The following is a 16,619-nucleotide window of genomic DNA, read 5'->3' as shown; positions in this document are numbered from 1 at the left end:
CCCTCCTTCTCTTCTGCAGGTGGTGCAGTTTACTTTGTCAGCCCTCCTCCTCCTCCTCCTTCTTCCCCAAAGAGGTGGCCCAGGGAATTGCCTTTGAGATGCACTTTAAAGCCTCTGTGTGACTGATGCTGGAAGATTTGGGAAGTTCTGTATTTTTCCACTTTATCTCAAAGGCTTCATAAGGCTTAGAGAGAACTGAGCCAGAGAACTTCCCTGAGCCACACTCATGCACCTCAACTCACCTGTACCTCCCCAAAACTTTGTGTTTAATTAACTCAGAGCACTGATGAGCCTCTCCAGGTGCAGCAGCAGGACACATCCCCACCCTGTGAGCGTGCACACACGCACAAACCACACATGCACACCCCTCTGTGTGTGTGTGTGCAAACCCTCTGAGCTCCCTTTGTGTGTTTGGCTTGGCTGCACAGGCCGAGCTGGGCCAGCAGATATCCAGGCACAGATAAACAGCAGACAGCTGCTGGGAGCCAGAGATGGATTTGGTGATTAACAGCTGTGTGCAGCTCCACAGCAGAGACCCCCGACCTCTGCAGGCCCTCCAGAGCAGCCTGGCTCCTGTCAGAGTCCTGCCTGGGACTGAGGGGAGGAGGCTCTGTGGGATCACAGGTGGGAAAGCTGGTGAGGAGAAGCCCTAAAAGCCCATCCAACCCTTCCCCAGCACTTTGAATGGATGGGTGGGTTTTAGGATGGATTGGCTTCCCAGCACATCATGCACAGTCAGGATTCATTATTTAAACACTTCTCCAATCTAGGAAAGAATAGCAGAAATCCGCTTCTCTCCTGGTTTAGCAGAACCAAATGCTCCAGAACAAGGTGCTGACTGATGGGAGGAGGCTCTGTGGGATCACAGGTGGGGAAACTGGTGAGGAGAAGCCTAAAAGCCCATCCAACCCTTCCCCAGCACTTTGAATGGATGGGTGGGTTTTAGGATGGATTGGTTTCCCAGCACATCATGCACAGCCCGGATTCATTATTTCAGTGCTTCTCTAATCTAGGCAGGAATAGCAGAAATCCTAATCTCTCCTGGTTTAGCAGAATAAAAACACTCCAGAACAAGGTGCTGTAGGTGTCCCCACAAAGTCTCTGGTTCAAATAAACTGGTGCTGTTGTCACTAAACCCCATCAGCTGCAGGTCTGTTCTCCACTGGGCCTGGTGTGAATTTAAAGGGACCACAATGTGGGGAAACAGCCCCCGAGACCATCCTTTGGGCCACTCTGAAATCCAGATGTGGCTGCAGGATGTCACGGCTTGGACTCATCCCTGCATCCCGTTTGTGGTGAAGCTGAACAGACAGACCTGCAATTCCTGAAGGTTTTATACAGAAAAGCCTGCACTGAAGGCAATGACTTCTGGTCTTCAGAATGCTGTAGGCTGAAGATTCTAAAAGGCCAGAAAATGTGAAAAGGCCTCTGAATGTCTCCTCCTGTCCTCACTCTCAGCTTCCTCCCTGCAACAGGCAAAGCTCAGACCTGAAAAACCAGGTCTAGTCCTAAACCCCCTGAGCTCAGTGGGGGAGTGGAGACCTCCAGGGGCTCAGGCTGCCCTTTCATGCCTCACTGCAGCTCATCAAGGCCCAGCATCTCCTAATGAACCGAGGGGGCTGAGAGCTCCCTGTGACAGCTTAACTGATGGTGTAATTAGGGACTGGCCCACACAGCTTTTCATTAGTGCACAGCCCAGGACTTGATACTCCTTGTGGAGAGATGGTGCTGCACAGACAGGGAAAAGCCACCTTTAAATGGTGGTTTTTTCCTTTTTTTTTTTTTTTTTTTTTTTTTTTTAGAGTTGGGATTAAATCCTGGGGATGGTATTTTGTGTTTAGTAATTCTTATCTATATTACAGTTATTACAGTTTCACAAGCTGTGAGTTGTAGCTAACAAAGTAACAATGGAGCAGTTTCTATCTCTCTACCAGGCCTTTTAAGGATAAATTGTCTAATTAAGAAATGACACTTAAATTATTTTTACTTTTAACTCAATAACCAACCACCCCTGGCCTGCAATGTGGATTTTTCTATCCAATTACAAAACACCACCCAGAGCCATGGAGAAGAAGATGAAAAAGGACTCAGCCTCTGCCCTAAAACCTCCATCTTGCTTTATTAGAATATATTACTATACTTTTAGAATATATTACTATATTATTATAATATATTACAATATTCTAAACCCTTAAACTCTAAGTTTTTCACCCTGTGATATCACACACTTCTATCCAAACCCCACACCCACAATCCCAGTGCTGTCACTCAATTTTGGCCCCCAAAACTGCAAAAGGGGAAAGGGGAGCAGAACATCCTGGGAGCTCCCTGTGCTCTCCTGGGTTCCCACCTGGCCATCAGGGTGTGTTTTCAGTGGCATCCTGGATACACCAAGCACGTCCTGATCTCACTGCACCTGGCACAGCTGTTGTTTCTTAAACTTCTTCAGTGCCCAGATGTTGGTGGCTGCACTCAGCAGCGTCTGAGGCTCTGCTGTGTGTCCCTAGAGGAGCCCAGGGCTCGCTGGTTTTGGCTGAGGTTCACTCCCCACCCTCCCCGAGTGCTGAGATGTCCCAGCACAGCTGTGGCAATGTTGGTACCACAGGTGTCTCTATCACTTCCTCTCTTTTCCTCCATGGAAAAATTAAAAATGTTTATTTGCGTAGCAAATCCTAAGCATGCTAAGAAATACACTCGTTTTTTAGGTGACAGGTAGAACAGATTCCTCTGGGCTCCCTTCCTTCCTCTGCTTTTCCAAGCCAGGACCTGTTTCTCCTCCATTTCAAACAAGATTTTGGGGTTTGTTCGTTTGATTCTGCAGCTTCAAGTTTCCTCACTCCAGGGTAATGTTAATGCTCTTCTCGTTGCTGTTTTATGGAAGAACTTGTGATTCTAAATGGCAAAGTGAAAGAAAAAGGAAGTAAACTGGTTATTGTGCCAGAAACACTCCTGGCCCTCCTCCCATTTCTATTTTCCCTTTACATTATAAAGCTGGAATAAATCAAAGTGAGCAATTCACTGGCGAACTGATGAAAGGGGAGCAGAATCAGCACTCTGGTCCCTTGCACTGATATAAAAAAGGTGCAGTCCCATGCAGGCAACAGTTTGCCTGAGCTACAAGTGGTGGGGATGGAGAATAGCCCTGGAGTGTTTATTAGCAGTCATAACCTTAATCAAATAACACTCAAGGATATGTAAAGAAATCTGTTCCACTGCAGCCTCCCAAGCCAAATAAAGGAGTAAATGGGACTTCTATCAAAAATCCCTTTTAAAACTCATGCACGCTGCGTTCTTAAAAAAAAAAAAAAATTAAAAAAATTCTCCCTATTTCTTGGGGAAGAGCCAAAGCTCCAGAGGAGCTGCCCTAGATCAAACCAGCAGCTCAGCATGCCAGGCATTCAGCCCTGCTGGAACCAGCTCCAGCTCTGGAGAGAGCTGCTGCTGCAGGGGGAACCTGCTGCCTGTGTGGAAGGAGGAGGATGAAGAAGATCCTCTCCCAAAGCATCAAGACCAGGCTGGATGAAGCTCTGAACAACCTGGATTAGTGGAAGGCATCCCTGTCCATGGCAGGGGGATGGAATGAGATGATTTTTAGGGTTCCAGGCAATTCTGAGGTTCCATAACCATCGGCCCTACAGGAACCTCTCAGTTTCCCTCCCTCTCCCCCATCTATGGGGCTGCTTCAAATCAGGGTTTGCACGTTGTGTGGAATTACTTGGGGGGGGGGAGAAAAAAAGAAAGGAAAGAAAAGAAACAGACTCTGTGTAATAGAGGTGCATGTAAATAACCACTGCCCTAATCCCCTCTGACAATGAAGGATTTCCCACCAGAAATTGTTCGAGCCTGTAACTCAACCTGAAATTTAAGCACAAGGAAGTCGTGTCAAAAGGGGACTTGGGTTCCCATAAAAGCCTCTCAACTTCCAGACCCTGGGCCCCTTAGCCAAAAAAACAGAGCAAACTTCCAGACATAACATCTGAGAAGTGCAGGGCTCTCAGAGGGACTGGCTGGAGAGACAACCACCAGGAAAACCAGCGGGGAGGAGGAAACCCCTGAGCCCAGATGAAATACCTGCCACGGGCCAGGGGCAAGGTTTCCATCAGAGCTGCAGCAGGCCCTGGTCCTTTATCCCAGGAGGGCTGCACAAGTCTCTCAGGGAAGGGATTCCAGCCTGGACACAGCCCTGGGGAATTTGTGGCTGGAGTCTCTTGAAGTTGATGCATGGCAGCGGAATCCAGGGGGGTGCAGGAAGAGGAGACCCTGGGCAGACAGGGGGGATCAGTGACCTATTTATGGTTTCTGTTCTCTGGTTCCATCATTTCCATCCCACCAAGGACTCAGGGAGTGTGGGGCCCTGCAGGGACAGGGATAAAACCCCTCCTGGAGCAGCACACCTCACCTGGAGAGTGGGAGGACCTCCCATGGAACGAGTCCTCCTCTCTGTGAGGACACCTGAGGTGAGCACCTCCCTCGCAGCCGAAGAAAAGCATCAAAAAACAGATTTTGGGCTACTTTTAATATGTTTTACAGAAAGGGTGATAAAGTACTGGGATGGTCTGCCTGGGGAGGTGGTGGACTCACCATCCCTGGATGTGTTTAAGAGAAGACTGGATGTGACATTTGGTTTAGCTGAGGTTAGGATTGGGTTGGACTTGATGATCCTGGAGGCCTCTTCCAACCTAATGATTCTGAATCTGATTCTGATTCTGATTCTGATTCTGATTCTGATTCTGCTCCTGCTCTGCCTGCAGTGAGAGCAGCATCACCCTGATGGAAGAGGAATTTCTGGAGGAAAGTGTTTGGAAAACCAGGAGCAGCCCAAGGAGAGCGAAGCTGCTCAGCTGCAGGACTCCTCAATTTCCCTGTGCTGGCTGCTCTACACCCCCTTTATCCCGAGCCTGCAGACACAGGATCCTGCTGGTGTTGAATTCCCTCTGCATGTGGCAGGATCCCTCCCCTGATACCCCAGGGAGCCCCTCTCAGCTGGTTGGGAATTTGCACCGGGATGTTTCTCATCGGAAAATGCCAACGGGCTGAAACCAAAGCCCCTTGTGGGAATGTACCAGCTCCAGGGAATCTTTCATGGGAAACTTTTCCTCAAGCCCAGGCTGGCGCTTTCCCTTTGGGAAGTGTGAACAAAGGCTCTCCACACCCCCAGCCCTGTGGTCCCTGGGCATGGGGACACCTCAACCCCTCTGTATTTTCTCTGCCCCATATCCCCACCCCCAGGAGCTCTTTCTGTGAGGTTTGTGGCTCCACAGATTGATTTTACCCCAAATAAAGGCTGTAACCTCCAGGACACAGACCCTTCCTGTCCCAAAGGAATGTCCTGTCCTCATTCCCAGGAACATGGGAAGTGCAGGTTGGATGTGCAGCCACACTCACTGGTGTTTCTCCTCTATATCAAGGATCCACCAGCTTCTCCTGAGAAAAACCAAGCAGAGCCTTGGGATCACCCTGAAGGAAGGCTGGAAATGGGCTCAGATTTGGGAAAAGCTCCCAGCCAGGGCGGTGTGGTGGCTCAGGGGGGTTCCCCAGGGTCCCCTGTTCACAGGGGCTTTCCCTGGTCCCTGGCACCCCTGCCATGGCCAAGACAACAGCACCATCTTGTGTCTCTGCCCAGCCTGGGAAAGGATTTTTGGGATGACCCCAAAGCTCCCTCTCGTGGATCTGCAGCCGGCGGGTCACAGCAGCCCAGATGTTCCTCTGCAGGTTGGGCAGGGCTGGGAGCACCCTGGGGTGGTGGAAGGTGTCCCTGCCCATGGCAGGGGTGGGGATGAGATGGGCTTTGAGGTGCTTTCCAACTTAACTCTGTTATCCCACCATCCCTTGAATTGGAGGGTTGGGAGCAGGTGTGAGAATAAATGAAGTTTTGCAGCTTGCCTGGTCCCCTGAACAAAAAAAAATGTTGGAGAAACCAGTCCTGGGCATGGCAGACACAGCACATTCAGCCCCAAATCCATCCACAACGCCCAGGATCCACATGGGGATGTGGTGCAAGCAAAGGTTTATCCTTGGGGTGGGCAAGGCTGGGTCTGAGGGCTCAGATTGCCCCTGTGGAGCATCACACAGGGATTTAGGAGCTCCCAGCTCCCACTGCATTTATTCCTCCCAAAAAAGTGAAGAGTTTGAGTCCCTCCTGAGGTTCTCAAAGCCAAGGGAGGTGTCTCCACCTGTCCCTGCAGTGCTGGGCCCCTCAAGCACAATCTAACAGGCAGCAGAACTGTAAACTGACAAGTTTTTTGGCACTTTAAGGTTGTTTCAGGAGGCTGCTCCCTGCAAACACACTATTGCAATGCTGACAGTGCCTGCCAGGCTTTCCACACCTGCAGGATCAGAGCTGGCACTCTGATGGGATTTGGGACAGTGCTGGAGGGGATTGACTCCTATGAAATTGTTCCTTCTCTTTCCCACTTGATTTCTCCCCTTATTGAAACCATTTTCTAATTTTGCACCGTGATGAAATCGGGCCCTTCTGAAGTTTTCTCCCAGCAGGACCCAGAGGGCTCAGGGATTGCAAAACCTCCCGGTGCCACCTTATCTCTGCCAGTGCTTGTGCTGCACTCCAGGCTAAACGCGGCGGCTGCCAAACACCAGGGATGAACTTTCTCTCAAGGACAATGCCAGCCCTAAGGAGCTTTTTAAAGGGTATTAGGAGCTTTAGATGGAGCTTTAGATGCGTGTTTGGCACCCCAGAGAAGGAGTGTGAGTCCTGCTCCCTCCTGCTGATCTCACACCCGGATGTTTCAGGGGGCCTGTTGTGAGCTCCTCTCCCTCAGCCACCTGATTTTCCTCTCGGGCCACAGCAAAGAAGTGCAGATTTTGTATAAATTCATAGAACTATCACAGCTGAGTCATTGAGTCCAACCACCAACCCAGCAACATCCTGATCCCCCCTGAACCTTGTCCCCAAGTGCCACATCCAGACACCACCACCTTCCTGGGCAGCTGTTCCAATGCCTGACTGATTTTCCAGCCAAATCTGTTTCAGATACCCACTCTGGACCTCCCCTGCTGCAACTTCAGGCTGTTTCCTCTGCTTCTTTCACTTGAGACACGGCAGAGGAGCCTCACCACAGCCTCCTGCCAGGGACAGAAATGAGGTGTCCCCTGAGCCTCCTCTTCTCCAGACTGAACAAACCCAGTTTCCTCAGTTCCTGCAGAGATTTCACTCCTGTTCCCCTCCTTCCCTCCATTCAATCTGACTTTTTCACTCCTAATCCTTGTGCTGTGGGGCTGTTCCCAGCTGTCCTCCATCCTCTGCCCCCCTGCTCCACGGAGACACTTTTTCCAGGACCTTTCCACACTGGAGTTAAGCCTTGCCACGAGCACTGAACTTTCCAGGGAATATCCTGCCTGATGTCGTGCCAGCCTTGTTGTTGTCCACCACGGATGAGATAATGTCTCTCAAATCTGCATCTCTGACACCAGGGCCTCCAACCCCCTTTCTCCTGTGGCTGCATTCCAGCTTCAGGACAGAAATGACCAGCAGAAATATGAGAAGTTTGGGACATTCTTGGCTGGGGAATTGTCAGCCTGGCGTGGAAAGGAATAGGATCAAAAGAGATCAGTGTTATTTTCAAGGCCTTGTTTTGTGATGTGCTGTTCCAAAGAGGGTTTTGGGCTCCAGGTGAGCCTTGCTGAAGAGGGTGGGACAGGTTATTTTTGTTGATGGAGCACACTGGGGACAATAACAGCCTTAAAAAAAGAATTGGTGGTGCATTGTGGCTCTTTATTCCCTGCACAGTCTTTATCTTGAGACAGAAGAGCCAAGGGATGGACAGGAATGTATCCTGCTTTTCCAGGCAGGTGCTGGCAGGAATATTGCCAAAAAAATATTGTGAATTCCTGTCTCACAGGCCAGGGGGATTTTCAGATGGTGCACATGGATGAGGGATAAAGCTCTCAGAACATTCAAGGATGTGTTTGAAAGAATGCTGAGAGTGGCAGCCAGAAAAGCAGTTTATAGAATTCACTTTGCATGGATGAAAGGAAAAGCTTTAATGGTCTTGATGGAGCTTTGGAGCCCAGAGCAGCCTCGGTACAATAAAGGCACAGTGGCTTTGGAGATAGTGGTGAAGTGCAGGGCTGGGAATCACCCTCCAGCCCTGCCAGGAAAAGCTCCAGTGTCTCCATCACTTTGGCACAACAGGAGCGAGGAGAAGCCCCTCCATTCTCTCAGAGTTGTTCCAGCAGCGACTTCCTCTCCCAGGGCTGCACCCAGAGCAGAGATCTGGGTGAGAAATCACTGTGCACTTTGCTGCTGCTGTTTGCAAGCTGGTGATGAGGGGAGGAATCTGAGACTGTTTGTTGGCCCAGTCAGATAAAAACCTCTCTGAAATCCCCAGTGGTGCAGGAACAAGCTCTTGTCGCGCAGATGAATCCCTCCAGTGGCCCTGGCTGTACAGGAGGCAGATAAGCACCACAGTGTCTGTCGAGGAGAGGAGATAACCCAGAGCTAAATGCTCTAAAAGTGGCTGCAAACACCAGCAAACTGGAGATCACAGACAGAGCATTCAGCAGCATCTCTGCAGTAAACAAGTGACAAGAGCTCTTGGCCATCAGAGGGAGGGGAGCTCAGCCCTGTTGGCTGTGCCAGGACTTGTGTCCTGCACCCTGTGACATCCAAGCCCAGAGAGGATGAGCCCCTGACCTGCCAACCCCACCTCCTGTAACCCCAGCTCACCTTCTGTGGTTCTTTCACCCCACCCTGTGCTGAGAGAGCACCCGAGACACCCAGAAATGGCATCACCCATCACAGAACCCCAGGATGGTTTGGGTTGGAAGGGATTTAAAAGGTGATCTTGTTCCAAAATCTCTGCCATGGGTAGGGACACCCTCTACTAGCCCAGGTAAGTGGAATTCTGGTGATGCCTTAAGGGGGAAAATGATGCCTCAAGCTTTAGCTTTCATATCTTCAGATTCTGTGCTGCCCAGGGTGCAGTTCTGAGCCTCATATTAAGCACCAGTCAGCTCTTTTTACAGAGCAGGGGCACAAAACAAACCCTTTTCCTGCTGCACACCAAGGACAACTTTCAGCCCAAAAGCACAAACAAGGGTGGACTGAAGGGAGAAACAGGAAGGATGAGACCTCACAGCCTGGAGCTGGAATTGGACAACTAAACCCCAATATACAAATGGACCAAAACTGATAAAAATATAAGATCTTGTGACTGGGAGTCATTTTTGTGACCATTTTGAGTCCACCTTGGTCAAGCTCTTGTCCTGCCCAAGGTGGATCCTAAAGGCCTTTTAATAAATATCTACTTTATTTTCTAGCTCTGTCCAGTCTCTGTTCCAGCTCAGCCTTCCCAAGGCACCACAATCCTTCCAGTGGAAATCCAGTGGATTTCTCCAAGGGCTCATTGCTGCTGTGCATGTCTCAGCCTCACAGCCATCAAGCAAAGCTATTAAATATCAATCACTTCCCATGAAGCTGACGTTTCTAATCCCCACTCTGCCTTCTCTTTTCACACACACTGGTGACTGGGGCCTTTCCCCACTGTGAGGGGCTTTTCCCCCCTTATTGCTGCCTCCCACTCACAGCCGAGAATTAAAAGACATAATAAAGACCCCTCGGAGAGAACAGGGGGGGTGGGATTGGTGCTTAAAAAACATATAAAAGCAGGTTCCTTGTCGGAGGCAGGGATTCATCTGCCTCTCCCCGTGGAGATGAAGAGGCCCTTTCACCCCAGCAACCAGCAGGTTGAAGCTGGATATGTGCTCAGCAGCACGGCCAGGCTGGGAGCTGCCAGCCCCGGGGGCTGGGACATTTCTCCCCCAAGATTACAGGGCACAAAACCCATTACAGTTGCTGGGGAGACTGTTCCTCTTCGTGCAGGCTGCGGGTTTGGGAGAGAGCTGGGGTAGCCATGGAACGGGGCTCAGTGTGGTTCCCACCCCTCTGTGCACAGGGGGGTTAATGAGACCAGCCCAGCCCACCGTGCTGGCACAGATGGATTATTAAAAAAATATATGGATATTGATCTAATACTAATATTAGATGGGCAAAGAGTCTCTAAGAGTTTAAAGTTAGAAAGTGTGTGTTTATTTCTCTCATGATGGGTTTCCTCACCAGAGATTCACGTTGTTAAAAGTCCTTGGCTCTCTAAAAGCCCCGAGTCGCATTGGTAGAAAAAAGGCAAAATCTTCAAGGCCTCATTTTGAAGTTTCTCATGATGTTTTTTATTTGATATCTCAGAATTTTCTCTGTTCCCAGCCGAGGTCTGGGCAGGGCTGGGACATGAGGGGACTGACTATTGATGGGGCATCACCTCACATTTATACAGATAACCACGGGTGGGGTATTTACAATTTCACACCAATGCCCAGGGCTCACACTAAAAGGGTCATTTCTGCTCTGACCCAACCCACTGTCACTGCCCTGTGCCATCACCACCTCAGGGGATGGAGGGCGGGGGAGAAGGAGAGGGACACGAGGCACCACCCAAATCCCACCATTTTTCCCCCATTTATTTCTATTCTAAGAACCCTAAAACTACTGAGTCTTGCATCTTGTGCTGTGCTAAACTACTGTTTTCACTTCCTGGTGGTTTGCAATTCCTCTCTCAGTGTTGGAGACTAAAATCAAACTCAGTGTTTTCCTGGGCTGTGCCAAGGCCTCCAAACCCCCTGGACCAGCTCCACACCCCCTGCCCAGGGCTCAAACTCCCTTCCTCAGGTCCCAGCTCATCCAAGGGGATGCCTTGGACTCCAACATATTACAACGCCGGGCAGTGTGTGGGATCATTCCCAAATACACACACACAATTTACAGATGGTCACAGGGTCTTTTTATATACAGGAGTATTGAATACCCAAAACAGAAATGCACATTCATAACTCTGGTACATCCCATTCCCCCCTTCGTATAGTAATTAGCCAAAAAAACATTAAGCATGTGTGGTTTGTTCTTTGAAATGGGTCAGTGGTCTTTTTTATGGGGTGGGGTCCCAAAAATGATGAAGTAAGATGGGTCTTCTTCGCTTTGACTTTTTAACCTTTTAGTGTTACGTGACCACTGCATCCTGTTTTTCCAGGACTGTTTGATTTATAATCATAAATTCTATTCTTGGAGTCTATTGATCAGTCAGGATGCACCAGAATAGTTTGACAGGCTTTATGATTTATCAGCTCCTTAAAAGGGAAGCTCACCTACCTTACCTCAGCAATATCTATTTTAACTAAAGCCCTTAATTTCTCTAAATTAATGCTTCCCAGGTGGGAGCCCAGCTCCTCCAAACCCCCACCCTGTGCCCCCTCTTTGTTCTCCGCTGCCGCCCGGCGATTTTCATTACAAATATCCTCTTATTCTGGGCTCGCCGAGGGAGAGGGAGGCCCACACAAAGAGAAAGAAAAGGCTGCTCGATGGAAACTCAGTAATTACAGGGCTGGGGCTTTCCTGGAGGAGGATTCAGAAGGATTCGACATGGCAGTGGGTTCACACGTCCAGACCCTCCAGGGGGAAACTCCTGGTTTGATTTCATTATCAGCAAACTGGGCTGCCCTGAGATGAGTTCCCAAAAAGGGAAAGTTGCACTGTGTTGGGAAAGATGGGAAAAGCTTGCCTGGCAAGAGATACTAATATTAAATATTAGAGTATTTAATATATATAAATAAATAATATATATAAAAATAATATATATAAATAAATAAATAATATATATAAATAAATAATATATAGAAATAAATGATATATATAAATAAATATAATTTAATTTTTTATAAATAGGAGTATAAAATCTGTGAGTGAAGTAGAAATGAAAGGCAGATTTGAGATGTGATTGTAACAAACAACGGGACAATAAGGGACCCAAGGGTGCAGCCCCACCCTGCCAAGGTATCAAGGAAAAGATAGATAAGAAGGTAGATAAATCTTATAAAATAAGGGCCTTGTTACCCTTGAAAAAATTTTAAAAATAAAAAATTTTACCCTTGTAAAATCATGGGTCAGGCCTGTTACTTTGGCTAAGTAGAAGAGGACTATGGGAAGGTGACTCAGCTGAAGTGGAGGTAGAAAAACAAGTTATATAAACGTTATGTGGTCACATCGTGGTGTATTGAATTATTGGTTGAACTATATTTGAATTATTAATTTGAATTATATAATTGTTGGTTGAATTATGTTTGTTATGATGTAAAACTATAATGTTGTAACTGATAAAAACTATAATTGTAACTGATAATGGGCTAACCGCTTAAAAAGGCCTGGGTTTTGCAATAAATTTATTTTTATTTTTATTTTTATTTTTATTTTTATTTTTATTTTTTATTTGGGCTCCCCTTTGCACCTGCCTGGGGACTCTGCAGCACTATAGACCCTCACACAGGAAAAATTCTTACAGCATCCTGAAATGGCTTGGCTTGAAGGGACCTCAAAGCCCATCCAGTTCCAGCCCCTGCCATGGGCAGGGACACCTTCCACTATCCCAGGGTGCTCCAAGCTCTGCCCAGCCTGGCCTTGAACTTCCAGCGATGGGAATCCACATCTCCCTGGTCTATTATTTATATGTGGTCACCATCTATTTTAGCCAAAGCTGGTGGACTCAACCCTTCAAACATCTCCTAACCCCAGGCCCGTGGATGCTCTGCTCTCACAGATAAATCAAATCTCTGTCCCTTTATAATGGAGATAAAACAGGATCCAGGTGAAGTCTCCCAAACTGGACCTTTATGTACTCACTTGTCACAGATATTGTGTGATTTCCCCCAGCTCAGGCCAGGTGGGGCAGCTCAGAGCACGGCACTGTTGGGATGTTTGCACAGCTCTGGGTCAGATAAAAACCCCATTTTACACCTGGGTGAAACCATGGCTCAGATGAACCAGGCCAAGTCATGCAGGAGCCCTGAGAGAACCCAGCCTGTCCTCCCTGCTCAGAAATCATGTCAGATCCCTCTCCTTGTCCCTAATGCCTCCTCACATATTGGACACAAACCCGAAATGGGGCCTGTTTGGGGTCACTTTACACCATCTCTCTGGAAAATGCATCTCAGGACCAGATTTTCACCTTGCTTGGTGCTTTGCCAACAGCTCCGGGCCACTTGTGGGACACTCAGCAGTGGCTGGGCTGATGAGGAGACAGAAACCTCAAGGGAAGATGTTGCTGCCTTTAGAACACACACTTTTAGGCAAGTTACCTCCATCCTTTGTGGTTTTATGATGTGCACGAGACAAGGAGCAGCACATCAACCCACCCTGCAGCCCCAGAGGTGAGTGCACTCATCTGATGACAAACAGTGCGAGATCTGCTGTCACGGACAGAGCCCCAGGAGGAGAAGTCACTTCATTCCCATTCAAGCTCACAAACAGCATCTACCTCTGTGCTTGTGGCTGGCTGAATACGTTTTTCTTGGAACAAATGCAAACTGAAGTCTGGGTTTTGGGTAATGCAATCTTCTACTAAAAAAAAAAAAAAAAAATCCCAGAATGGTTTGGGTGGGAAGAGACATTAAAGCTCATCTTGTTCCACTCCCTGTCATGAGCAGGGACACCTTCCACTATCCCAGGTTGTTCCAAGCCCTGTCCAGCCTGGCCTTGGATACTTCCAGGGATCCAGGGGCAGCCACAGCTGCTCTGGGCACCCTGTGCCAGGGCCTCCCCACCCTCACAGGAGAGAATTTCTTCCCAATATTTAATTTAATTCTATCCTTCAGCTCAAGGCCATCCCCCCTTATCCTATGTCTTTGTGAGAAGTTCTTTTCCAGCCCTTTTGGAAGCTCCTTTAGGTACTGGAAGGTGAGTTTTGAGTTTAAAGGTGTGGCTCTTCACAAAGTCAGACTGACCCACAAACCCAGACCCCAGCCCAGCACTTGGTCTCTTTGCTTCTCTCCCTTAATTCCCATCGCCTTTTCTCTCTCTTTATTTACTCCTTTATTTCCATGGGTCTTAATTTCCTGCCCCCGAGCCCCGCTGAGCCCAGGCAGTGCCTACATGGGATTGCCCTGCACAGCCTTTCCCTGCTCGGGGAAAGGTCAGGGCTGGGGGTCAGTGTGGGGAGAAGAAAAGCAGCAGCAGACAGACAGACAGACAGACAGACACAGAGCTCTCACAAGGGTCTGGCTGTGAGCTTCTCTGAGAAAAAATGTCAGCTCGGGGAGGCTGTAACAGCTTTAATCTGCTCTACAAGAGGATTAAAAGACTCGTTTCTCACAGGACAAAAGGGAGAGGAGAGAGCGGAAGGAGCAGGACAAGGGGAGAATGAAGGAAGGGAGAAAGTTAAAGAGCTCAAACTCTAAAGAGCATCAGGGCTTAAAGAGCTCCGGCCTGGAGTGTAATAAATGTGAAGTGGCCTGCACGGAAAAGGGGCTTTTTTTGGCCAATGGTTTGGCTTTGCTTTTTCACACTAAGCACACACACTTGAGGCTGCTTCAGGCGAGGCAGCTTGTTCTGTTTGGCTTTGTTGATTTTCAGGGGTAAAAGGAGTAGGAGGGGGAAGCAGAAGGTTAATGAGGCTCTGCCAGATGCGACACTCCAGAGGAGCAGTGGGCACTCTGTGCTTTAAGCAGTGCTTTAGGGGCTTTGATCCTCACCCCTGCTGTCCCCAAAACCCTCCTTGTCCTCCAGGGCTGGGGCAGAGTGGAGGGGCCTGGGAACAGGAAGGAAGTTCCTGGAATTGTGGAATTGAGGGACGCTGTCCTCAAGTACTGCTTGAGCAACCTTTCAGCAAGGCTGGGAGAGCAAGAGTGGGATTGAAAGGGGAAGGAAAGGAGACTTTTCAAAAGAAAAAAAAAAAAAAAAAAAAAAAAAAACAAACCAACTCAATGCATCAGTTGCAGGAGATGTAAAGGCCAAGGAGCCACCAACACAGACAAGGAGCAGAGAAACCAGACACTCCAAACCAGCTCAGGAAATGGGGCTCTCAGGGCTGCACCTCAAACCAAGGCAGGGCTGCTCTGCCTCATCACTAAGGTTTGGACATGGCAAATATCCTTAAAGGCAGGATTTTTTTTTTTCCCTACCATCAAGTACTTTTAGTCTCCCAAAATCTTTGGAGAAATGACAGGAGAGGAAGGTCAGACACCACTCACGAGTCCTGAGTTTCTCCCACAAACACACTCACCAGCCTTAGGAACTGGCAGAGGAGAAAAGCAGGTTTCCATCAGGGCTGGAAAATTAAATTTGAAACTGAATTAAAATTAAAACTGAATTAAACAGGATTGTAACAAGTTCTCTCATCTTCCACCTTCCCAGCTCCACAGCCTTACAAGCCAGGAGAGATGCACCAGGAGAACATCAGGCACCATCAAATAAATGTTTAAGGCAGTTTTTCTCTCAGTAGCTCAGCACAGTGCTGGGGCCTGGCTGGTGCTCTGTGCACAAATTCTATTGAGAGAGGAAAAAAACCCAACTTTGTAACATAATAAGCAAGTTCCAGACAGGAATTAAAGGGTGTAACATATCCAGCCCAGACAGGGCCTGCAGTGGCATTAGGTAGGAAGAATATAATTACCTGAGCTGGCCTGTGGCCAGGATAATGGTATTCATTTATTTCAACAAAGCCAGAAGTGCCAAAAACTGGATTTTCCATTTAAACCCAGAAGATGGCAAATCACAGCACTCTGAATTTTCCCAACTTCTGGCTGGCTGGAAGAGTCTTCCTGATAAGGGTGAAAAATTAACACCCACCTCACTGAGAGCTGAGCCTCATCTTCACTGGGGGAGCCTGGTGACATCCCAGAGCCATCCCAGGATCCTGCAGCACAACCCAGCACATCCTCCCAGTGCCCTGGACTCAGCAAAACCAGGCTCAGGCACAAACTGAGCTCCGAGCGCAGCCCCGAGTTCGATCTGGTATTAATTATCCTGTTCTGCAGAGATAAATGCTTAATCCTCTGGCTGTTGACACTGGAAATGGCCCAAGCTTCCCCAGGGTGGATATTATCCCAGGGAGTTTGGCCTCAGCCATGAGCCCACATCATGTGCTGTACAAATGTTTGTTGGCTCGCAGGGAATGGATTTCACAGGGTGCACGGGGCTCCTTCCGTGGCACAGCTAATCCAGAAAAATACATGACCCAAGCATTCATTGTATCAGGTTTTTCTTCTTTCCTCTTGGGTTTTTTTTTTTTCCATGTGGAATTCCTCGTTTTCAGACATTCCCTATTTCCTTACAGCTTACCAGCTTTCCTACTCCAGCACTGAAAGCAAGGAAATGTTCCTGCCCAGGGGAAGTAGAGGTGGGTCTGGACAATCCCTGTGTCCAGAGGAGTCTTGCCCTGTTTGCCAGAAGAAAGGCAGAGGATCCTGCCTGGTTTTAGACTCTCTGAAGAGCCTCAGTCAAGGAGTTTGTGTCAGGCAGAAAGCAGCAATGCTGATGGGGTGGGAAATTGTTCTGATTCCTGGCCAGGCTTTAAGGATTTTGTTCTTTCCCATGTCTTTCCCAGGAGGGAAAACCTGTCCCACTCCACCTGCCCTGGCCATGCATTTTATGACACCTGGGGACACCTCCTCCCCTTGCCTCTCACACCCAACCTCTTCCCCACTTGTTCTTCTCTTCCCCTTAGAGACCAAAGGCAGATTTTAAACTCTTGACAGAGAAATAAGTCTGAAATTTAATATTATTGCACACAAATACATGGGAGTGGAGGTTTGCTCCCCATTTAACAATGAAACAGCACAAT

General features: G+C 48.5%; 1 long non-coding RNA gene across 5 annotated transcripts; it reads right to left on the bottom strand.

Moving 5' to 3' along the window:
* Positions 1-2,179: 2,179 nt before the first annotated feature.
* LOC310918970 lies at positions 2,180-15,977 on the bottom strand. 5 transcript variants are annotated; one of them, XR_014591765.1, is made up of 3 exons: positions 15,626-15,976; positions 14,959-15,104; positions 2,180-2,892 (listed from the first exon to the last, which is right to left on the bottom strand). It is a non-coding gene; the product is annotated as an uncharacterized lncRNA (long non-coding RNA). The 5 variants fall into 5 exon arrangements; XR_014591766.1 differs by lacking the exon at positions 2,180-2,892 and adding an exon at positions 4,482-5,424; XR_014591764.1 differs by lacking the exon at positions 2,180-2,892 and adding an exon at positions 7,657-8,431 and having other exon boundaries at positions 15,626-15,977.
* Positions 15,978-16,619: the final 642 nt, after the last annotated feature.

Source organism: Zosterops lateralis (genome assembly GCF_965231275.1).
Source record: "Zosterops lateralis genome assembly, chromosome: 25".
Taxonomy (NCBI): domain Eukaryota; kingdom Metazoa; phylum Chordata; class Aves; order Passeriformes; family Zosteropidae; genus Zosterops; species Zosterops lateralis.
This window is presented reverse-complemented; position numbering and strand designations above follow the sequence as displayed.